This window comes from Coregonus clupeaformis, unplaced genomic scaffold (assembly GCF_020615455.1).
Source record: "Coregonus clupeaformis isolate EN_2021a unplaced genomic scaffold, ASM2061545v1 scaf0644, whole genome shotgun sequence".
Classification (NCBI taxonomy): domain Eukaryota; kingdom Metazoa; phylum Chordata; class Actinopteri; order Salmoniformes; family Salmonidae; genus Coregonus; species Coregonus clupeaformis.
Window position 1 is genome coordinate 17,021 of NW_025534099.1, and position 24,353 is coordinate 41,373.

General features: G+C 43.9%; 8 non-coding genes across 8 annotated transcripts; all 8 read right to left on the minus strand.

The window, feature by feature from the left end:
• Window positions 1-87: 87 nt before the first annotated feature.
• Window positions 88-160, minus strand: trnav-cac. Its single transcript has one exon. It is a non-coding gene; the product is annotated as a tRNA-Val (tRNA).
• A 301-nt stretch (window positions 161-461) lies between these two features.
• trnav-cac lies at window positions 462-534 on the minus strand. The gene has a single exon. It is a non-coding gene; the product is annotated as a tRNA-Val (tRNA).
• A 316-nt stretch (window positions 535-850) lies between these two features.
• On the minus strand, window positions 851-924 carry trnav-cac. Its single transcript has one exon. It is a non-coding gene; the product is annotated as a tRNA-Val (tRNA).
• Window positions 925-1,241: 317 nt separating this feature from the next.
• On the minus strand, window positions 1,242-1,314 carry trnav-cac. The gene has a single exon. It is a non-coding gene; the product is annotated as a tRNA-Val (tRNA).
• Window positions 1,315-1,630: 316 nt separating this feature from the next.
• On the minus strand, window positions 1,631-1,703 carry trnav-cac. Its single transcript has one exon. It is a non-coding gene; the product is annotated as a tRNA-Val (tRNA).
• Window positions 1,704-2,019: 316 nt separating this feature from the next.
• trnav-cac lies at window positions 2,020-2,093 on the minus strand. The gene has a single exon. It is a non-coding gene; the product is annotated as a tRNA-Val (tRNA).
• Window positions 2,094-3,575: 1,482 nt separating this feature from the next.
• Window positions 3,576-3,647, minus strand: trnac-aca. The gene has a single exon. It is a non-coding gene; the product is annotated as a tRNA-Cys (tRNA).
• Window positions 3,648-4,739: 1,092 nt separating this feature from the next.
• On the minus strand, window positions 4,740-4,813 carry trnav-cac. Its single transcript has one exon. It is a non-coding gene; the product is annotated as a tRNA-Val (tRNA).
• Between the last annotated feature and the right edge of the window lie 19,540 nt (window positions 4,814-24,353).

Below are 24,353 nucleotides of genomic sequence, written 5' to 3' on the forward strand. Positions count from 1 at the left end.
TTTACTGATTTTCTTTGCATTTAAATGAATTCCCATAACGAGGCACTCATGAAAAGGAATGTTCTCCTCTACTGCTTCAGAGATGTCTGTTTCCGCCCGGTTTTGAACCGGGGACCTTTCGCGTGTGAGGCGAACGTGATAACCACTACACTACGGAAACTACATGTTTAAAAAACTACAATGAGTATATAGAATTTTACTTATATTATTTGCATGTATTTGCGTTCCCATAATGAGGAGCACTTAAAACACAGAGTTTTCCTTTATGTCTCAGAGGTCTCTGCTTCCGCACGGTTTTGAAACAGGGACCGAGAGCGGTTGAGTCAAACGTGATAACCGCTACACTACGGAAACTGCTAGTTGAAGAGTCTACAAGGAGTAAACAGAATTTTACTGATTTTCTTTGCATTTAAATGAATTCCCATAACGAGGCACTCATGAAAAGGATTGTTCTCCTCTACTGTTTCCGCCCAGTTTTGAACCGGGGACCTTTCGCGTGTGAGGCGAACGTGATAACCACTACACTACAGAAACTACATGTTAAAAAAACTACAATGAGTATATAGAATTTTACTTATATTCTTTGCATGTATTTGCGTTCCCATAATGAGGAGCACATAAAACACAGAGTTTTCCTTTATGTCTCAGAGGTCTCTGCTTCCGCACGGTTTTGAAACAGGGACCTAGAGCGTTTGAGTCAAACGTGATAACCGCTACACTACGGAAACTGCTAGTTGAAGAGTCTACAAGGAGTAAACAGAATTTTACTGATTTTCTTTGCATTTAAATGAATTCCCATAACGAGGCACTCATGAAAAGGAATGTTCTCCTCTACTGCTTCAGAGATGTCTGTTTCCGCCCGGTTTTGAACCGGGGACCTTTCGCGGTGTGAGGCGAACGTGATAACCACTACACTACGGAAACTACATGTTAAAAAAACTACAATGAGTATATAGAATTTTACTTATATTCTTTGCATGTATTTGCGTTCCCATAATGAGGAGCACATAAAACAAAGAGTTTTCCTTTATGTCTCAGAGGTGCTCTGCTTCCGCAGGGTTTTGAAACAGGGACCTAGAGCGGTTGAGTCAAACGTGATAACCGCTACACTACGGAAACTGCTAGTTGAAGAGTCTACAAGGAGTAAACAGAATTTTACTGATTTTCTTTGCATTTAAATGAATTCCCATAACGAGGCACTCATGAAAAGGAATGTTCTCCTCTATTGTTTCAGAGATGTCTGTTTCCGCCCGGTTTTGAACCGGGGACCTTTCGCGTGTGAGGCGAACGTGATAACCACTACACTACGGAAACTACATTTTAAAAAAACTACAATGAGTATATAGAATTTTACTTATATTCTTTGCATGTATTTGCGTTCCCATAATGAGGAGCACATAAAACAAAGAGTTTTCCTTTATGTCTCAGAGGTCTCTGCTTCCGCACGGTTTTGAAACAGGGACCGAGAGCGGTTGAGTCAAACGTGATAACCGCTACACTACGGAAACTGCTAGTTGAAGAGTCTACAAGGAGTAAACAGAATTTTACTGATTTTCTTTGCATTTAAATGAATTCCCATCACGAGGCACTCATGAAAAGGAATGTTCTCCTCTAATGTTTCAGAGATGTCTGTTTCCGCCCGGTTTTGAACCGGGGACCTTTCGCGTGTGAGGCGAACGTGATAACCACTACACTACTGAAACTACATGTTATAAAAAGTACAATGAGTATATAGAATTTTACTTATATTCTTTGCATGTATTTGCGTTCCCATACTGAGGAGCACATAAAACAAAGAGTTTTCCTTTATGTCTCAGAGGTCTCTGCTTCCGCACGGTTTTGAAACAGGGACCTAGAGCGGTTGAGTCAAACGTGATAACCGCTACACTACGGAAACTGCTAGTTGAAGAGTCTACAAGGAGTAAACAGAATTTTACTGATTTTCTTTGCATTTAAATGAATTCCCATAACGAGGCACTCATGAAAAGGAATGTTCTCCTCTACTGCTTCAGAGATGTCTGTTTCCGCCCGGGTGTTGAACCGGGGACCTTTCGCGTGTGAGGCGAACGTGATAACCACTACACTACGGAAACTACATGTTCAAAAAACTACAATGAGTATATAGAATTTTACTTATATTCTTTGCATGTATTTGCGTTCCCATTATGAGGAGCACATAAAACACAGAGTTTTCCTTTATGTCTCAGAGGTCTCTGCTTCCGCACGGTTTTGAAACAGGGACCTAGAGCGGTTGAGTCAAACGTGATAACCGCTACACTACGGAAACTGCTGGTTGAAGAGTCTACAAGGAGTAAACATAATTTTACTGATTTTCTTTGCATTTAAATGAATTCCAATAACGAGGCACTCATGAAAAGGAATGTTCTCCTCTACTGTTTCAGAGATGTCTGTTTCCGCCAGGTTTTGAACAGGGGACCTTTCGCGTTTGAGGCGAACGTGATAACCACTACACTACTGAAACTACGCGTTTAAACAACTACAATGAGTATATAGAATTGTTCTTATATTCTTTGCATGTATTTGCGTTCCATTAATGAGGAGCACATAAAACAAAGAGTTTTCCTTTATGTCTCAGAGGTCTCTGCTTCCGCACGGTTTTGAAACAGGGACCGAGAGCGGTTGAGTCAAACGTGATAACCGCTACACTACGGAAACTGCTAGTTGAAGAGTCTACAAGGAGTAAACAGAATTTTACTGATTTTCTTTGCATTTAAATGAATTCCCATAACGAGGCACTCATGAAAAGGAATGTTCTCCTCTAATGCTTCAGAGATGTCTGTTTCGCCCGGTTTTGAACCGGGGACCTTTCGCGTGAGGCGTAACGTGATAACCACTACACTACGGAAACTACATTTAAAAAAAACTACAATGAGTATATAGAATTTTACTTATATTCTTTGCATGTATTTGCGTTCCCATACTGAGGAGCACATAAAACAAAGAGTTTTCCTTTATGTCTCAGAAGTCTCTGCTTCCGCACAGTTTTGAAACAGGGACCTAGAGCGGTTGAGTCAAACGTGATAACCGCTACACTACGGAAACTGCTAGTTGAAGAGTCTACAAGGAGTAAACAGAATTTTACTGATTTTCTTTGCATTTAAATGAATTCCCATAACGAGGCACTCATGAAAAGGAATGTTCTCCTCTACTGCTTCAGAGATGTCTGTTTCCGCCCGGTTTTGAACCGGGGACCTTTCGCGTGTGAGGCAAAGTGATAACCACTACACTACGGAAACTACCTGTTCAAAAAACTACAATGAGGATATAGAATTTTACTTATATTCTTTGCATGTATTTGCGTTCCCATAATGAGGAGCACATAAAACACAGAGTTTTCCTTTATGTCTCAGAGGTGCTCTGCTTCCGCACGGGTTTTGAAACAGGGACCTAGAGCGGTTGAGTCAAACGTGATAACCGCTACACTACGGAAACTGCTAGTTGAAGAGTCTACAAGGAGTAAACAGAATTTTACTGATTTTCTTTGCATTTAAATGAATTCCCATAACGAGGCACTCATGAAAAGGAATGTTCTCCTCTAATGTTTCAGAGATGTCTGTTTCCGCCCGGTTTTGAACCGGGGACCTTTCGCAGTGTGGCGAACGTGATAACCACTACACTACGGAAACTACATTTTGAAAAAACTACAATGAGTATATAGAATTTTACTTATATTATTTGCATGTATTTGCGTTCCATTAATGAGGAGCACATAAACACAGAGTTTTCCTTTATGTCTCAGGGGTCTCTGCTTCCGCACGGTTTTGAAACAGGGACCTAGAGCGGTTGAGTCAAACGTGATAACCGCTACACTACAGAAACTGCTAGTTGAAGAGTCTACAAGGAGTAAACAGAATTTTACTGATTTTCTTTGCATTTAAATGAATTCCCATCACGAGGCACTCATGAAAAGGAATGTTCTCCTCTAATGTTTCAGAGATGTCTGTTTCCGCCCGGTTTTGAACCGGGGACCTTTGGGTGTGAGGCGAACGTGATAACCACTACACTACTGAAACTACATGTTAAAAAAAGTACAATGAGTATATAGAATTTTACTTATATTCTTTGCATGTATTTGCGTTCCCATTCTGAGGAGCACATAAAACAAAGAGTTTTCCTTTATGTCTCAGAGGTCTCTGCTTCCGCACGGTTTTGAAACAGGGACCGAGAGCGGTTGAGTCAAACGTGATAACCGCTACACTACGGAAACTGCTAGTTGAAGAGTCTACAAGGAGTAAACAGAATTTTACTGATTTTCTTTGCATTTAAATGAATTCCCATAACGAGGCACTCATGAAAAGGAATGTTCTCCTCTACTGCTTCAGAGATGTCTGTTTCCGCCCGGTTTTGAACCGGGGACTTTTCGCGTGTGAGGCGAACGTGATAACCACTACACTACTGAAACTACATGTCAAAAAAAGTACAATGAGTATATAGAATTTTACTTATATTCTTTGCATGTATTTGCGTTCCCATTCTGAGGAGCACATAAAACAAAGAGTTTTCCTTTATGTCTCAGAGGTGTCTGCTTCCGCAGGGTTTTGAAACAGGGACCGAGAGCGGTTGAGTCAAACGTGATAACCGCTACACTACGGAAACTGCTAGTTGAAGAGTCTACAAGGAGTAAACAGAATTTTACTGATTTTCTTTGCATTTAAATGAATTCCCATAACGAGGCACTCATGAAAAGGAATGTTCTCCTCTACTGCTTCAGAGATGTCTGTTTCCGCCCGGTTTTGAACCGGGGACCTTTCGCGTGTGAGGCGAAACGTGATAACCACTACACTACGGAAACTACATGTTTAAAAAAACTACAATGAGTATATAGAATTTTACTTATATTCTTTGCATGTATTTGCGTTCCCATAATGAGGAGCACATAAAACAAAGAGTTTTCCTTTATGTCTCAGAAGGTCTCTGCTTCCGCACGGTTTTGAAACAGGGACCTAGAGCGGTTGAGTCAAACGTGATAACCGCTACACTACGGAAACTGCTAGTTGAAGAGTCTACAAGGAGTAAACAGAATTTTACTGATTTTCTTTGCATTTAAATGAATTCCCATCACGAGGCACTCATGAAAAAGGAATGTTCTCCTCTACTGTTTCAGAGATGTCTGTTTCCGCCGGTTTTGAACCGGGGACCTTTGCGCGTGAGGGCTAACGTGATAACCACTACACTACGGAAACTACATGTGTAAAAAAACTACAATGAGTATATAGAATTTTACTTATATTCTTTGCATGTATTTGCGTTCCCATACTGAGGAGCACATAAAACAAAGAGTTTTCCTTTATGTCTCAGAGTGCTCTGCTTCCGCAGGGTTTTGAAACAGGGACCTAGAGCGGTTGAGTCAAACGTGATAACCGCTACACTACGGAAACTGCTAGTTGAAGAGTCTACAAGGAGTAAACAGAATTTTACTGATTTTCTTTGCATTTAAATGAATTCCCATAACGAGGCACTCATGAAAAGGAATGTTCTCCTCTACTGCTTCAGAGATGTCTGTTTCCGCCCGGTTTTGAACCGGGACCTTTCGCGTGAGGCGAACGGAAACCACACACTAAAAAAAAACAAAAAGAAATTCTTTGCATGATTGCAAAAGATTATGTCTCACACGGTTTTGAAACGGACTGAGAGCGTGATAACATACACTACTGAAACTACATGTTAAAAAAAAGTACAATGAGTATATAGAATTTTACTTATATTATTTGCATGTATTTGCGTTCCATACTGAGGAGCACATAAAACAAAGAGTTTTCCTTTATGTCTCAGAAGGTCTCTGCTTCCGCACAGTTTTGAAACAGGGACCCAGAGCGGTTGAGTCAAACGTGATAACCGCTACACTCACGGAAACTGCTAGTTGAAGAGTCTACAAGGAGTAAACAGAATTTTACTGATTTTCTTTGCATTTAAAATGAATTCCCATAACGAGGCACTCATGAAAAGGAATGTTCTCCTCTAATGCTTCAGAGATGTCTGTTTCGCCCGGTTTTGAACCGGGGACCTTTCGCGTGTGAGGCGAACGTGATAACCACTACACTACGGAAACTACATGTTCAAAAAAGTACAATGAGGATATAGAATTTTACTTATATTCTTTGCATGTATTTGCGTTCCCATAATGAGGAGCACATAAAATACAGAGTTTTCCTTTATGTCTCAGAGGTGTCTGCTTCCGCAGGGTTTTGAAACAGGGACCTAGAGCGGTTGAGTCAAACGTGATAACCGCTTACACTACGGAAACTGCTAGTTGAAGAGTCTACAAGGAGTAAACAGAATTTTTACTGATTTTCTTTGCATTTAAATGAATTCCCATAACGAGGCACTCATGAAAAGGAATGTTCTCCTCTACTGCTTCAGAGATGTCTGTTTCCGCCCGGTTTTGAACCGGGGACCTTTCGCGGTGAGGCAAACGTGATAACCACTACACTACGGAAACTACATGTTAAAAAAACTACAATGAGTATATAGAATTTTACTTATATTCTTTGCATGTATTTGCGTTCCCATAATGAGGAGCACATAAAACAAAGAGTTTTCCTTTATGTCTCAGAGGTCTGCTTCCGCACGGTTTTGAAACAGGGACCGGGAGCGGTTGAGTCAAACGTGATAACCGCTAGCACTACGGAAACTGCTAGTTGAAGAGTCTACAAGGAGTAAACAGAATTTTACTGATTTTCTTTGCATTTAAATGAATTCACCCGAGGCACTCATGAAAAGGAATGTTCTCCTCTACTGCTTCAGAGATGTCTGTTTCCGCCCGGTTTTGAACCGGGGACCTTTCGCATGTGATGTTACGAACCCCGTGGCTCTAAACATCTAGGGTGGATGGACATGAGACCCGTAACATAAATTCATGTAAATTATAAGTGTGGCATGGAATAGGTGAGAACAAATAAGACACAACTACCATGAACTACCGTCAAACACAAAGTGTTTATTTATGAACACACGGTAAGGGTTTGGGAAAAAGGGCTGAGCAGGACCCAAGAAATGAAACAATAGTGTAAAAACCCCTAAACTGATCTAGCCTGCCTGAAGAACCGCTAGGCTACTGCTACCATACAAAAATACAGTGGGTGGTCCGCTCAGGTCTAACTGGTGTTTATAGACAGATTTCTTCCTACGGGTAATGTACGCCCAAGGGCAACTAGCTTAAACCCCCCTTTCCCAAAAAAACACACAAAACTACTAAACAGGGTACTCAGCAATTAAATAAGTACACAGGATACAACAGTATCCACACTCAGGTAAAGAAATATATTCTAATAATGTTACCAATAGGGTAACCAACAACCTAGTGCGTACACAACACACAGGACACCACCGTGTCCATACTCACATATGGCAAAAAGTCTCTCTCTCTCAACAAACACAAGTCTGGTTTTTATAAAATGGGATGTGTGATTGAACAAACGAATAACAGGTGGTGCAATTAACAGGAATGTTCACTGATTGGTCCAATCAGCAGACACCTCAACGACCACCAATCAGGAACATACAGGACACCTGTGATTAGGGCAGAAAGAGTAGAAACACACAAAAACACAGGATACCTGTATCCGTAACACTCCCACCCTTAAAAGAGCAAACCAAAATGGTTTGCGACACACGTACTATCACAACACCCAAATTCACAAATCATCCTATCGGGATAACAAAAAAAAACCTAGATCATTACACACGAGACAAAGCATCTGCCAACACATTATCTAACCCCTTTTTGTGGCGGATCTCCAAATTATAATTTTGCACGACAAGTGCCCAACGCATAAGGCGTTGGTTCTGGTTGCACATCCGGTGGAGAAAAACTAAGGGGGTTATGGTCAGTATACACTACCACTGGTAATGCACTGGAACCAACATAAACTTCAAAGTACTGCAGAGCTAACAACAAAGCTAGAGCTTCTTGTTCAATGGTGGAATAGTTTGTCTGACATTTGTTAAATTTCCGTGAAAAAATAACAGACAGGATGGTCCACTCCACTCTGGTCTTGCTGCAGTAGAACAGCACCAGCACCTCTGGCACTTGCATCTACCTCCAGTTTAAACGGCCGCTCAAAATCTGGCGCAGCAAGAACAGGAGTACTACACAAGAGTGCTTTAGCAGTGTTGAAAGCAGTACAACAATCTTCAGACCATACAAATTTTCTCGCCGGACTGAGCAAATCCAGTTAATGGAGCAACTACCGCAGAGAAATTTTTACAGAAACTACGGTAGTAGCCAACCATCCCTAAAAAACGGCGTAGCTCTCTTCTGGTGGTAGGTGCGGGAAATGCGTTTATAGCTGAGACCTTGGCATCTACAGGGCGCACCTGACCATGGCCGACCTGTTTACCAAGATAAGTAACAGTAGCCTTCCCAAACTCGCACTTTGCTAAGTTCAGGGTTAGAGAAGCGGTTGCTAGACGTTCACACACTACCCTTAGAGTGTTAACATGATCAGACCACTCAGTTGAATAAATGACCAGATCATCAAGGTAAAGCACTACAATTAGGAACTCCAGCCAATACTGTGTTAACCAGGCGTTGGAAAGTGGCTGGTCGTTCCGCATCCCAAATGCCATGACAGCATATTGTAGGAAGTGATCTGGGGTCACAAATGCAGAGAGATGTCGGAGGCACGTGGGGTTAACGGCACCTGCCAGTAACCTTTTAGAAGATCTAATTTGGTTACATAGGTAGCAGCACCAACAGTATCAATACAGTCATCCAGTCTGGGTAACGGGAACGAGTCGGGCACTGTGACAGCATTGACTTTCCGATAGTCCGTACATAATCTGGATGTCCCATCAGGTTTAGGAACCAGAATGCACGGAGAACTCCAAGGACTTGAACTTGGCATAGCCAGGTTATTCTCCAGCAAATAACCGACCTCACCCCTCATTATCTTTCTCTTAGCGACGTTGACACGATAAGGATGTTGCTTGATAGGTGCAGCGTTTCCAACATTAATGTCATGTTCTAACACATTTGTACATGTAGGAACATCATTAAAAAGACATGGAAAGCTGTGTAATAGTCTCACAATATCATCTGACTGTCTGTCCGTTAAATGAATCAGGCTTGGACGGGAGAGACAGCAGCATCTCTGAATTGGGCAATCTAGCACACTGCTGCTGAGTATTGCGCAACTCCAAACCATCTCCGTCCACATCATTAACATGACCTCCCACTACAGCCGTAGCAGCAACAGAGACAGCCGACTCGGCCAGTTTCTCTGGACTGTCTACCTGAGTAACGGGTCTGTTGTGGTATGTCTTCAACATGTTAACGTGGCACACACGAGATTGGCGTTTTCTATCAGGAGTCTGTATCACATAGTCAGTTTCAGTTAGTTTCTTTTCAATGACATAAGGACCAGAGAAACGTGCTGACAATGACGCTCCTGGCACAGGCAACAACACAAGAACTCGGTCACCTGGCTGCAGTGAACGAGAAACAGCCTGTGTGTCATAGTGTCGTTTCATCCGTTTCTGTGAGGAAGACAGCGCCCTTTGCTAGAGCACAGGCAGCATGTAGGCGGCTCACGGACAGCAAACAACACTAGAGGAACTCCCTCATCCCAATCTTTCTCAGATTCCAAACAATATTTACGGAGCATAGACTTCAGGGTCTGATGCCAACGTTCAAGCGCACCCTGAGACTCTGGGTGATATGCGCTTGACACACGGTGTAACTGACAAGGATTTTAACACTTGTTTGAACAGTGTAGAAAGGAAATTCGTACCCTGATCAGTTTGTATCACCTTAGGTAATCCAAAAGTTGAGAAGAATTTGATCAACGCTTTACTCACCACCGGAGCAGTAATCCTTCGCAGAGGAATGGCCTCTGGGTACCTGGTGGCCACACACATAATTGTCAACATAAACTGGTTACCAGATTTTGTTTTTGGTAATGGTCCAACACAATCAACCATCACATGTTCGAATGGTTCACCTATGGCGGTATGGGACAAAGAGGCGCGGGGAAATAACCTGGTTCGGTTCCCAACTACTTGACAGGTGTGGCAAGTCCGACAGAACTGAGCCACATCTTGTTTTAAGCCAGGCCAAAAGAAATGTCGCAAAACACGATCATAAGTCTTGGTGACTCCCAGATGTCCGGACCACTGGTGATCATGAGCGAGGGATAAAACATTTTGTCGAAAGGCTGTAGGAATCACTATTTGGTAAACAGCATTCCAATCTCCGCCAGCGTCAACATGGGATGTCCATTTACGCATGAGGAGATTACCATCAATGAAGTATGCCATGTTTTTCTTCTTTAGCTCGTCCTCTGAGACAACACTAGAAAAACATTTAGCCAGGCTAATGTCAACCTGTTGGTTAGCGATCAGCTGCTCACGAGTAACTGGTAACTGTATTGCTTCAGCAACAAGTTCCACATCCTTCTTCCTTTCTCTGGGCTGTTGGTCAGACTGCACCCAGCTTACCAGAGGTAGCACTCGAACTATCCTCTGGGTCACACTCTCTGAATAGAATCGTGTCTGACAAATCTACCACTTCACCCACTTGTCGTGCTTGAGCACGTGTGACAGCACAAGCGGGGAACACATCTGGATAACCCTGTGCCAGCTCCTCGGAGAGAGACTGGTCACTTTTATCCAATACCTCCAATATGGGTATTACCTTTCCCTCCGGCAATATCGTTGCCCATTATAAATGTCACACCTTTTACTGGCAACATAGGACGTACGCCCACTCTGAACAATCCACTGACTAACTCAGAGTGTGCACGTTCACAAAGTGCAATGGCACTGGGACGAAACCCATTTCAATTCCTTGTACTAACACATTGGAACCACAATATGTATTATTAGACAAGGGCAACACATCAGATAGTATGAACGACTGCGCCGCACCAGTATCTCTGAGGATTCTAACTGGACGCTGAGACGCTTCATCATCTGATATAGAAACAAACCCCTCAAAAATGAACGGTTCATAACTGTGATCTGGGACAGGGACTTTCAAACCACATTCACTATGAGGCTTCTGTCTTGATTCCGGCCCTACAACCGTACTGAATCAGCCCAACACCCGTTGGCGGCCCGGCAAGTGCTGAGGCATCCCGGTTTGCGTTTTAGCAGAAAGCAATCATTAACTATATGTCCCACCTTATGACAATAGAAACAGTGACGCACATCTTTTGGGCGTGCTGGATGTACTGCTGGTCGACTAGGACTAGAAGTTAGCAACTCCGCAGCCCTGCTCTCCGTACGAGCCGAAAACACGCTCTTATGCGTCAACACAAACTCGTCTGCCAATACAGACGCTTCCGACAGTGAGGATACTTTCTGTTCGTTCAGATAAACTACAATGCGTTCCGGTAAACAATTTTTAAACTCCTTCTAACAAGATTAACTCCCGTAGAGAGTTAAAATCAGTTACCTTACTTGCACTGTGCCATTTGTCAAACAGATTTCCTTTGTCTCTAGCAAACTCCACATAAGTCTGAGTAGGAGACTTTTTATGAGACCTAAATCTCTGTCGATATGCCTCAGGAACAAGCTCATAGGCACGAAGAACAGTAGCTTTGACCACTTCATAATTCAAACTGTCTTCAAGAGGTAGCGCTGCCAGAACCTCTTGGGCTTTACCTGTTAGCTTACACTGAAGTAATAGGCACCATACTCCTCGTCGGGCCATTTCAATGCTACCGCTATACGCTCAAACACACTGAAATAGGAATCAACCTCTGACTCCCTAAACACAGGTACCAAGGTGATCTGTCTACTAATATCAAATGTAGCAGACGACACCGCTGGTGAGGCTGGCTCACTAGCAGGCATAGTATGAGCAGAGACTAACCTCGCTGTTTCTGCCTCTAGTTCCATTTACGATCTCCAGTTCCATCTTACGCGTCTCCAGTTCTTGATCAAGCCTACGCGTCTCCAGTTCCATCTTACGCGTCTCCTGTTCTGCCTCTAGCTTACGCTCTCTGTTCTGCCTCTAGCTTACGCGTCTCTGTTCTATCTTACGCGTCTCCTGTTCTGCCTCTAGTTCCATTTTACGCATCTCCAGCTTGTCTTGCCTGATGTGTGCCCGCTCTTCCGCCTCCATTTGGAGCCGCGTCGAGCGGACATCGATCCTGGCATCACTGTCAGTCAGTGGGGAGAGTGGGTCATAACGGGGCAATGTGGCTGGAGCCTTAGCCTCGTCCTCAGACACTGATGGGCTTACAGGAACAGCAACCACATCCCCTACAGGAGCAGCAGACTCAGGCGGCGGTAACTCAAGCACTCGCTCGTTTAACAATATCGCTAACACTACTTCCCTAACTTCTGCTTTCACTAAACCCCTCGGTATGGGTACAGAAAAGTGGTCAGCCAAAGCCTGTAGATCCACTCTACGGCAATTATCAAAAACCTCCCACGTAGGGTTTTCCAAAAATGCCTCCAACTCAAAAGTAGCCATCCTACTAGCAACACGAGCCGTCGACTACTGAACACACAAAAAAAACAGGTAGTTACAGCTGCTAAGCTCAACACTGAACCAGACACTAACTAATTTACATGAGTAGCATGGGATAGATAGGATCCCGGACGAGCCCCCCACTTTATGTTACGAACCCCCGTGGCTCTAAACATCTAGGGTGGATGGACATGAGACCCGTAACATAAATTCATGTAAATTATAAGTGTGGCATGGAATAGTGAGAACAAATAAGACACAACTACCATGAACTACCGTCAAACACAAAGTGTTTATTTATGAACACACGGTAAGGGTTTGGGAAAAAGGGCTGAGCAGGACCCAAGAAATGAAACAATAGTGTAAAACCCCCTAAACTGATCTAGCCTGCCTGAAGAACCGCTAGGCTACTGCTACCATACAAAAATACAGTGGGTGGTCCGCTCAGGTCTAACTGGTGTTTATAGACAGATTTCTTCCCACGGGTAATGTACGCCCAAGGGCAACTAGCTTAAACCCCCCTTTTCCCAAAAAAACACACAAAACTACTAAACAGGGTACTCAGCAATTAAATAAGTACACAGGATACAACAGTATCCACACTCAGGTAAAGAAATATATTCTAATAATGTTACCAATAGGGTAACCAACAACTTAGTGCGTACACAACACACAGGACACCACCGTGTCCATACTCACATATGGCAAAAAGTCTCTCTCTCTCAACAAACACAAGTCTGGTTTTTATAAAATGGGATGTGTGATTGAACAAACGAATAACAGGTGGTGCAATTAACAGGAATGTTCACTGATTGGTCCAATCAGCAGACACCTCAACGACCACCAATCAGGAACATACAGGACACCTGTGATTAGGGCAGAAAGAGTAGGAATACACAAAAACACAGGATACCTGTATCCGTAACAGATTTGTCAGACACGATTCTATTCAGAGAGTGTGACCCAGAGGATAGTTCGGGTGCTACCTCTGGTGAGCTGGTGCAGTCTGACCAACAGTCCAGAGAAAGGAAGAAGGATGTGGAACTTGTTGCTGAGGCAATACAGTTACCAGTTACTCGTGAGCAGCTGATCGCTAACCAACAGGTTGACATTAGCCTGGCTAAATGTTTTTCTAGTGTTGTCTCAGAGGACGAGCTAAAGAAGAAAAAACATGGCATACTTCATTGATGGTAATCTCCTCATGCGTAAATGGACATCCCATGTTGACGCTGGCGGAGATTGGAATGCTGTTTACCAAATAGTGATTCCTACAGCCTTTCGACAAAATGTTTTATCCTCGCTCATGATCACCAGTGGTCCGGACATCTGGGAGTCACCAAGACTTATGATCGAGTTTTTGCGACATTTCTTTTGGCCTGGCTTAAAACAAGATGTGGCTCAGTTCTGTCGGACTTGCCACACCTGTCAAGTAGTTGGGAAACCGAACCAGGTTATTTCCCCGCGCCTCTTTGTCCCATACCGGCCATAGGTGAACCATTCGAACATGTGATGGTTGATTGTGTTGGACCATTACCAAAAACAAAATCTGGTAACCAGTTTATGTTGACAATTATGTGTGTGGCCACCAGGTACCCAGGGGCCATTCCTCTGCGGAGGATTACTGCTCCGGTGGTGAGTAAAGCGTTGATCAAATTCTTCTCAACTTTTGGATTACCTAAGGTGATACAAACTGATCAGGGTACGAATTTCCTTTCTAAACTTTTCAAACAAGTGTTAAAATCCTTGTCAGTTACACACCGTGTGTCAAGCGCATATCACCCAGAGTCTCAGGGTGCGCTTGAACGTTGGCATCAGACCCGAAGTCTATGCTCCGTAAATATTGTTTGGAATCTGAGAAAGATTGGGATGAGGGAGTTCCTCTAGTGTTGTTTGCTGTCCGTGAGACAGTACAGGAATCCCTAGGGTTCAGCCCAGCTGAACTGGTGTTTGGACACACCATGAGAGGACCTATGAAAGTCCTTAGGATCAGTTTTTTGTCACAAGAGTTGTGTGTGAAAGAAAATGTGTTGGACTACGTTAGTCGCTTTCGTGAGCGCCTACATGCTGCCTGTGCTCTAGCAAAGGAAGCGCTGTCTTCCTCACAGAAACGGATGAAACGACACTATGACACACAGGCTGTTTCTCGTTCACTGCAGCCAGGTGACCGAGTTCTTGTGTTGTTGCCTGTGCCAGGAGCGTCATTGTCAGCACGTTTCGCTGGTCCTTATGTCATTGAAAAAGAAACTAACTGAAACTGACTATGTGATACAGACTCCTGATAGAAAACGCCAATCTCGTGTGTGCCACGTTAACATGTTGAAGACATACCACAACAGACCCGTTACTCAGGTAGACAGTCCAGAGAAACTGGCCGAGTCGGCTGTCTCTGTTGCTGCTACGGCTGTAGTGGGGAGGTCATGTTAATGATGTGGACGGAGATGGTTTGGAGTTGCGCAATACTCAGCAGCAGTGTGCTAGATTGCCCAATTCAGAGATGCTGCTGTCTCTCCCGTCAAGCCTGATTCATTTAACGGACAGACAGTCAGATGATATTGTGAGACTATTACACAGCTTTCCATGTCTTTTTAATGATGTTCCTACATGTACAAATGTGTTAGAACATGACATTAATGTTGGAAAGCTGCACCTATCAAGCAACATCCTTATCGTGTCAACGTCGCTAAGAGAAAGATAATGAGGGGTGAGGTCGGTTATTTGCTGGAGAATAACCTGGCTATGCCGAAGTTCAAGTCCTTGGAGTTCTCCGTGCATTCTGGTTCCTAAACCTGATGGGACATCCAGATTATGTACGGACTATCGGAAAGTCAATGCTGTCACAGTGCCCGACTCGTTCTCGTTACCCAGACTGGATGACTGTATTGATACTGTTGGTGCTGCTACCTATGTAACCAAATTAGATCTTCTAAAAGGTTACTGGCAGGTGCCGTTACACCCCACGTGCCTCCGACATCTCTGCATTTGTGACCCCAGATCACTTCCTACAATATGCTGTCATGGCATTTGGGATGCGGAACGCACCAGCCACTTTCCAACGCCTGGTTAACACAGTATTGGCTGGAGTTCCTAATTGTAGTGCTTACCTTGATGATCTGGTCATTTATTCAACTGAGTGGTCTGATCATGTTAACACTCTAAGGGTAGTGTGTGAACGTCTAGCAACCGCTTCTCTAACCTGAACTTAGCAAAGTGCGAGTTTGGGAAGGCTACTGTTACTTATCTTGGTAAACAGGTCGGCCATGGTCAGGTGCGCCCTGTAGATGCCAAGGTCTCAGCTATAAACGCATTTCCCGCACCTACCACCAGAAGAGAGCTACGCCGTTTTTTAGGGATGGTTGGCTACTACCGTAGTTTCTGTAAAAATTTCTCTGCGGTAGTTGCTCCATTAACGGATTTGCTCAGTCCGGCGAGAAAATTTGTATGGTCTGAAGATTGTTGTACTGCTTTCAACACTGCTAAAGCACTCTTGTGTAGTACTCCTGTTCTTGCTGCGCCAGATTTTGAGCGGCCGTTTAAACTGGAGGTAGATGCAAGTGCCAGAGGTGCTGGTGCTGTTCTACTGCAGCAAGACCAGAGTGGAGTGGACCATCCTGTCTGTTATTTTTCACGGAAATTTAACAAATGTCAGACAAACTATTCCACCATTGAACAAGAAGCTCTAGCTTTGTTGTTAGCTCTGCAGTACTTTGAAGTTTATGTTGGTTCCAGTGCATTACCAGTGGTAGTGTATACTGACCATAACCCCTTAGTTTTTCTCCACCGGATGTACAACCAGAACCAACGCCTTATGCGTTGGGCACTTGTCGTGCAAAATTATAATTTGGAGATCCGCCACAAAAAGGGGTTAGATAATGTGTTGGCAGATGCTTTGTCTCGTGTGTAATGATCTAGGTTTTTTTTGTTATCCCGATAGGATGATTTGTGAATTTGGGTGTTGTGATAGTCGTGTGTCGAAACCATTTTGGTTTGCTCTTTTAAGGGTGGGAGTGTTACGGATACAGGTATCCTGTGTTTTTGTGTGTTTCTACTCTTTCTGCCCTAATCACAGGTGTCCTGTATGTTCCTGATTGGTGGTCGTTGAGGTGTCTGCTGATTGGACCAATCAGTGAACATTCCTGTTAATTGCACCACCTGTTATTCGTTTGTTCAATCACACATCCCATTTTATAAAAACCAGACTTGTGTTTGTTGAGAGAGAGAGATTTTTGCCATATGTGAGTATGGACACGGTGGTGTCCTGTGTGTTGTGTACGCACTAAGTTGTTGGTTACCCTGTTGGTAACATTATTAGAATATATTTCTTTACCTGAGTGTGGATACTGTTGTATCCTGTGTACTTATTTAATTGCTGATTACCCTGTTTAGTAGTTTTGTGTGTTTTTTGGGAAAAGGGGGTTTAAGCTAAGTTGCCCTTGGGCGTACATTACCCGTAGGGAAGAAATCTGTCTATAAACACCAGTTAGACCTGAGCGGACCACCCACTGTATTTTTGTATGGTAGCAGTAGCCTAGCGGTTCTTCAGGCAGGCTAGATCAGTTTAGGGGTTTTACACTATTGTTTCATTTCTTGGGTCCTGCTCAGCCCTTTTCCCAAACCCTTACCGTGTGTTCATAAATAAACACTTTGTGTTTGACGGTAGTTCATGGTAGTTGTGTCTTATTTGTTCTCACTATTCCATGCCACACTTATAATTTACATGAATTTATGTTACGGGTCTCATGTCCATCCACCCTAGATGTTTAGAGCCACGGGGTTCGTAACACTCTAATGGGGGTAAACAGAGAGAACTCACCCCAGGCGGGAAGGGAAACACTGGGGAGAGAATCCAAACCATGGAGTAAAAATGTACAGTACACTGGGTGCTGGGTGCCAAATGGAACAACAACAGCTTGTGAGGAGAAGTTTGTGTGTTGGGTGTGTGTTACGAACCCCGTGGCTCTAAACATCTAGGGTGGATGGACATGAGACCCGTAACATAAATTCATGTAAATTATAAGTGTGGCATGGAATAGTGAGAACAAATAAGACACAACTACCATGAACTACCGTCAAACACAAAGTGTTTATTTATGAACACACGGTAAGGGTTTGGGAAAAAGGGCTGAGCAGGACCCAAGAAATGAAACAATAGTGTAAAACCCCTAAACTGATCTAGCCTGCCTGAAGAACCGCTAGGCTACTGCTACCATACAAAAATACAGTGGGTGGTCCGCTCAGGTCTAACTGGTGTTTATAGACAGATTTCTTCCTACGGGTAATGTACGCCCAAGGGCAACTAGCTTAAACCCCCCTTTTCCCAACAAACACACAAAACTACTAAACAGGGTACTCAGCAATTAAATAAGTACCCAGGATACAACAGTATCCACACTCAGGTAAATAAATATATTCTAATAATGTTACCAATAGGGTAACCAACAACTTAGTGCGTACACAACACACAGGACACCACCGTGTCCATACTCACATATGGCAAAAAGTCTCTCTCTCTCAACAAACACAAGTCTGGTTTTTATAAAATGGGATGTGTGATTGAACAAACGAATAACAGGTGGTGCAATTAACAGGAATGTTCACTGATTGGTCCAATCAGCAGACACCTCAACGACCACCAATCAGGAACATACAGGACACCTGTGATTAGGGCAGAAAGAGTAGAACACACAAAAACACAGGATACCTGTATCCGTAACACTCCCACCCTTAAAAGAGCAAACCAAAATGGTTTGCGACACACGTACTATCACAACACCCAAATTCACAAATCATCCTATCGGGATAACAAAAAAACCTAGATCATTACACACGAGACAAAGCATCTGCCAACACATTATCTAACCCCCTTTTTGTGACGGATCTCCAAATTATAATTTTGCACGACAAGTGCCCAACGCATAAGGCGTTGGTTCTGGTTGTACATCCGGTGGAGAAAAACTAAGGGGTTATGGTCAGTATACACTACCACTGGTAATGCACTGGAACCAACATAAACTTCAAAGTACTGCAGAGCTAACAACAAAGCTAGAGCTTCTTGTTCAATGGTGGAATAGTTTGTCTGACATTTGTTAAATTTCCGTGAAAAATAACAGACAGGATGGTCCACTCCACTCTGGTCTTGCTGCAGTAGAACAGCACCAGCACCTCTGGCACTTGCATCTACCTCCAGTTTAAACGGCCGCTCAAAATCTGGCGCAGCAAGAACAGGAGTACTACACAAGAGTGCTTTAGCAGTGTTGAAAGCAGTACAACAATCTTCAGACCATACAAATTTTCTCGCCGGACTGAGCAAATCCGTTAATGGAGCAACTACCGCAGAGAAATTTTTACAGAAACTACGGTAGTAGCCAACCATCCCTAAAAAACGGCGTAGCTCTCTTCTGGTGGTAGGTGCGGAAATGCGTTTATAGCTGAGACCTTGGCATCTACAGGGCGCACCTGACCATGGCCGACCTGTTTACCAAGATAAGTAACAGTAGCCTTCCCAAACTCGCACTTTGCTAAGTTCAGGGTTAGAGAAGCGGTTGCTAGACGTTCACACACTACCCTTAGAGTGTTAACATGATCAGACCACTCAGTTGAATAAATGACCAGATCATCAAGGTAAGCACTACAATTAGGAACTCCAGCCAATACTGTGTTAACCAGGCGTTGGAAAGTGGCTGGTGCGTTCCGCATCCCAAATGCCATGACAGCATATTGTAGGAAGTGATCTGGGGTCACAAATGCAGAGATGTCGGAGGCACGTGGGGTTAACGGCACCTGCCAGTAACCTTTTAGAAGATCTAATTTGGTTACATAGGTAGCAGCACCAACAGTATCAATACAGTCATCCAGTCTGGGTAACGGGAACGAGTCGGGCACTGTGACAGCATTGACTTTCCGATAGTCCGTACATAATCTGGATGTCCCATCAGGTTTAGGAACCAGAATGCACGGAGAACTCCAAGGACTTGAACTTGGCATAGCCAGGTTATTCTCCAGCAAATAACCGACCTCACCCCTCATTATCTTTCTCTTAGCGACGTTGACACGATAAGGATGTTGCTTGATAGGTGCAGCGTTTCCAACATTAATGTCGTGTTCTAACACATTTGTACATGTAGGAACATCATTAAAAAGACATGGAAAGCTGTGTAATAGTCTCACAATATCATCTGACTGTCTGTCCGTTAAATGAATCAGGCTTGACGGGAGAGACAGCAGCATCTCTGAATTGGGCAATCTAGCACACTGCTGCTGAGTATTGCGCAACTCCAAACCATCTCCGTCCACATCATTAACATGACCTCCCACTACAGCCGTAGCAGCAACAGAGACAGCCGACTCGGCCAGTTTCTCTGGACTGTCTACCTGAGTAACGGGTCTGTTGTGGTATGTCTTCAACATGTTAACGTGGCACACACGAGATTGGCGTTTTCTATCAGGAGTCTGTATCACATAGTCAGTTTCAGTTAGTTTCTTTTCAATGACATAAGGACCAGAGAAACGTGCTGACAATGACGCTCCTGGCACAGGCAACAACACAAGAACTCGGTCACCTGGCTGCAGTGAACGAGAAACAGCCTGTGTGTCATAGTGTCGTTTCATCCGTTTCTGTGAGGAAGACAGCGCTTCCTTTGCTAGAGCACAGGCAGCATGTAGGCGCTCACGAAAGCGACTAACGTAGTCCAACACATTTTCTTTCACACACAACTCTTGTGACAAAAACTGATCCTTAAGGACTTTCATAGGTCCTCTCATGGTGTGTCCAAACACCAGTTCAGCTGGGCTGAACCCTAGGGGATTCCTGTACTGTCTCACGGACAGCAAACAACACTAGAGGAACTCCCTCATCCCAATCTTTCTCAGATTCCAAACAATATTTACGGAGCATAGACTTCAGGGTCTGATGCCAACGTTCAAGCGCACCCTGAGACTCTGGGTGATATGCGCTTGACACACGGTGTGTAACTGACAAGGATTTTAACACTTGTTTGAACAGTGTAGAAAGGAAATTCGTACCCTGATCAGTTTGTATCACCTTAGGTAATCCAAAAGTTGAGAAGAATTTGATCAACGCTTTACTCACCACCGGAGCAGTAATCCTTCGCAGAGGAATGGCCTCTGGGTACCTGGTGGCCACACACATAATTGTCAACATAAACTGGTTACCAGATTTTGTTTTTGGTAATGGTCCAACACAATCAACCATCACATGTTCGAATGGTTCACCTATGGCCGGTATGGGACAAAGAGGCGCGGGGAAATAACCTGGTTCGGTTTCCCAACTACTTGACAGGTGTGGCAAGTCCGACAGAACTGAGCCACATCTTGTTTTAAGCCAGGCCAAAAGAAATGTCGCAAAACACGATCATAAGTCTTGGTGACTCCCAGATGTCCGGACCACTGGTGATCATGAGCGAGGGATAAAACATTTTGTCGAAAGGCTGTAGGAATCACTATTTGGCAAACAGCATTCCAATCTCCGCCAGCGTCAACATGGGATGTCCATTTACGCATGAGGAGATTACCATCAATGAAGTATGCCATGTTTTTCTTCTTTAGCTCGTCCTCTGAGACAACACTAGAAAAACATTTAGCCAGGCTAATGTCAACCTGTTGGTTAGCGATCAGCTGCTCACGAGTAACTGGTAACTGTATTGCTTCAGCAACAAGTTCCACATCCTTCTTCCTTTCTCTGGGCTGTTGGTCAGACTGCACCAGCTTACCAGAGGTAGCACTCGAACTATCCTCTGGGTCACACTCTCTGAATAGAATCGTGTCTGACAAATCTACCACTTCACCCACTTGTCGTGCTTGAGCACGTGTGACAGCACAAGCGGGGAACACATCTGGATAACCCTGTGCCAGCTCCTCGGAGAGAGACTGGTCACTTTTATCCAATACCTCCAATATGGGTATTACCTTTCCTCCGGCAATATCGTTGCCCATTATAAATGTCACACCTTTTACTGGCAACATAGGACGTACGCCCACTCTGAACAATCCACTGACTAACTCAGAGTGTACGTTCACAAAGTGCAATGGCACTGGGACGAAACCCATTTCAATTCCTTGTACTAACACATTGGAACCACAATATGTATTATTAGACAAGGGCAACACATCAGATAGTATGAACGACTGCGCCGCACCAGTATCTCTGAGGATTCTAACTGGACGCTGAGACGCTTCATCATCTGATATAGAAACAAACCCCTCAAAAATGAACGGTTCATAACTGTGATCTGGGACAGGGACTTTCAAACCACATTCACTATGAGGCTTCTGTCTTGATTCCGGCCCCTACAACCGTACGAATCAGCCCAACACCCGTTGGCGGCCTGGCGTGCTGAGGCATCCCCGGTTTGCGTTTTAGCAGAAAGCAATCATTAACTATATGTCCCACCTTATGACAATAGAAACAGTGACGCACATCTTTTGGGCGTGCTGGATGTACTGCTGGTCGACTAGGACTAGAAGTTAGCAACTCCGCAGCCCCTGCTCTCCGTACGAGCCGAAAACACGCTCTTATGCGTCAACACAAACTTCGTCTGCCAATACAGACGCTTCCGACAGTGAGGATACTTTCTGTTCGTTCAGATAAACTACAATGCGTTCCGGTAAACAATTTTTAAACTCCTCTAACAAGATTAACTCCCGTAGAGAGTTAAAATCAGTTACCTTACTTGCACTGTGCCATTTGTCAAACAGATTTCCTTTGTCTCTAGCAAACTCCACATAAGTCTGAGTAGGAGACTTTTTATGAGACCTAAATCTCTGTCGATATGCCTCAGGAACAAGCTCATAGGCACGAAGAACAGTAGCTTTGACCACTTCATAATTCAAACTGTCTTCAAGAGGTAGCGCTGCCAGAACCTCTTGGGCTTTACCTGTTAGCTTACACTGAAGTAATAGGCACCATACCTCGTCGGGCCATTTCAATGCTACCGCTATACGCTCAAACACACTGAAATAGGAATCAACCTCTGACTCCTAAACACAGGTACCAAGGTGATCTGTCTACTAATATCAAATGTAGCAGACGACACCGCTGGTGAGGCTGGCTCACTAGCAGGCATAGTATGAGCAGAGACTAACCTCGCGCCTCTAGTTCCATTTTACGCATCTCCAGTTCCATCTTACGCGTCTCAGTTCTTGATCAAGCCTACGCGTCTCCAGTTCCATCTTACGCGTCTCCTGTTCTGCCTCTAGCTTACGCGTCTCCTGTTCTGCCTCTAGCTTACGCGTCTCCTGTTCTATCTTACGCGTCTCCTGTTCTGCCTCTAGTTCCATTTTACGCATCTCCAGCTTGTCTTGCCTGATGTGTGCCCGCTCTTCCGCCTCCATTTGGAGCCGCGTCGAGCGGACATCGATCCTGGCATCACTGTCAGTCAGTGGGGAGAGTGGGTCATAACGGGGCAATGTGGCTGGAGCCTTAGCCTCGTCCTCAGACACTGATGGGCTTACAGAAACAGCAACCACATCCCCTACAGGAGCAGCAGACTCAGGCGGCGGTAACTCAAGCACTCGCTCGTTTAACAATATCGCTAACACTACTTCCCTAACTTCTGCTTTCACTAAACCCCTCGGTATGGGTACAGAAAAGTGGTCAGCCAAAGCCTGTAGATCCACTCTACGGCAATTATCAAAAACCTCCCACGTAGGGGTTTTCCAAAAATGCCTCCAACTCAAAAGTAGCCATCCTACTAGCAACACGAGCCGTCGACTACTGAACACACAAAAAAAACAGGTAGTTACAGCTGCTAAGCTCAACACTGAACCAGACACTAACTAATTTACATGAGTAGCATGGGATAGATAGGATCCCGGACGAGCCCCCACTTTATGTTACGAACCCCGTGGCTCTAAACATCTAGGGTGGATGGACATGAGACCCGTAACATAAATTCATGTAAATTATAAGTGTGGCATGGAATAGTGAGAACAAATAAGACACAACTACCATGAACTACCGTCAAACACAAAGTGTTTATTTATGAACACACGGTAAGGGTTTGGGAAAAAGGGCTGAGCAGGACCCAAGAAATGAAACAATAGTGTAAAACCCCCTAAACTGATCTAGCCTGCCTGAAGAACCGCTTAGGCTACTGCTACCATACAAAAATACAGTGGGTGGTCCGCCCAGGTCTAACTGGTGTTTATAGACAGATTTCTTCCTACGGGTAATGTACGCCCAAGGGCAACTAGCTTAAACCCCCTTTTCCCAAAAAACACACAAAACTACTAAACAGGGTACTCAGCAATTAAATAAGTACACAGGATACAACAGTATCCACACTCAGGTAAAGAAATATATTCTAATAATGTTACCAACAGGGTAACCAACAACGTAGTGAGTACACAACACACAGGACACCACCGTGTCCATACTCACATATGGCAAAAAGTCTCTCTCTCTCAACAAACACAAGTCTGGTTTTTATAAAATGGGATGTGTGATTGAACAAACGAATAACAGGTGGTGCAATTAACAGGAATGTTCACTGATTGGTCCAATCAGCAGACACCTCAACGACCACCAATCAGGAACATACAGGACACCTGTGATTAGGGCAGACAGAGTAGGAACACACAAAAACACAGGATACCTGTATCCGTAACACCACTACACTACAGAAACTTAATGTTTTAAAAACTACAATGAGTATATAGAATTGTACTTATATTATTTGCATGTATTTGCGTTCCCATAATGAGGAGCACATAAAACACAGAGTTTTCCTTTATGTCTCAGAAGTCTCTGCTTCCGCACAGTTTTGAAACAGGGACCTAGAACGTTTGAGTCAAACGTGATAACCACTACACTACATGTTAAAAGAACTACAATGAGTATATAGAATTTTACTTATATTCTTTGCATGTATTTGCGTTCCCGTAATACGCAGAGTTTTCT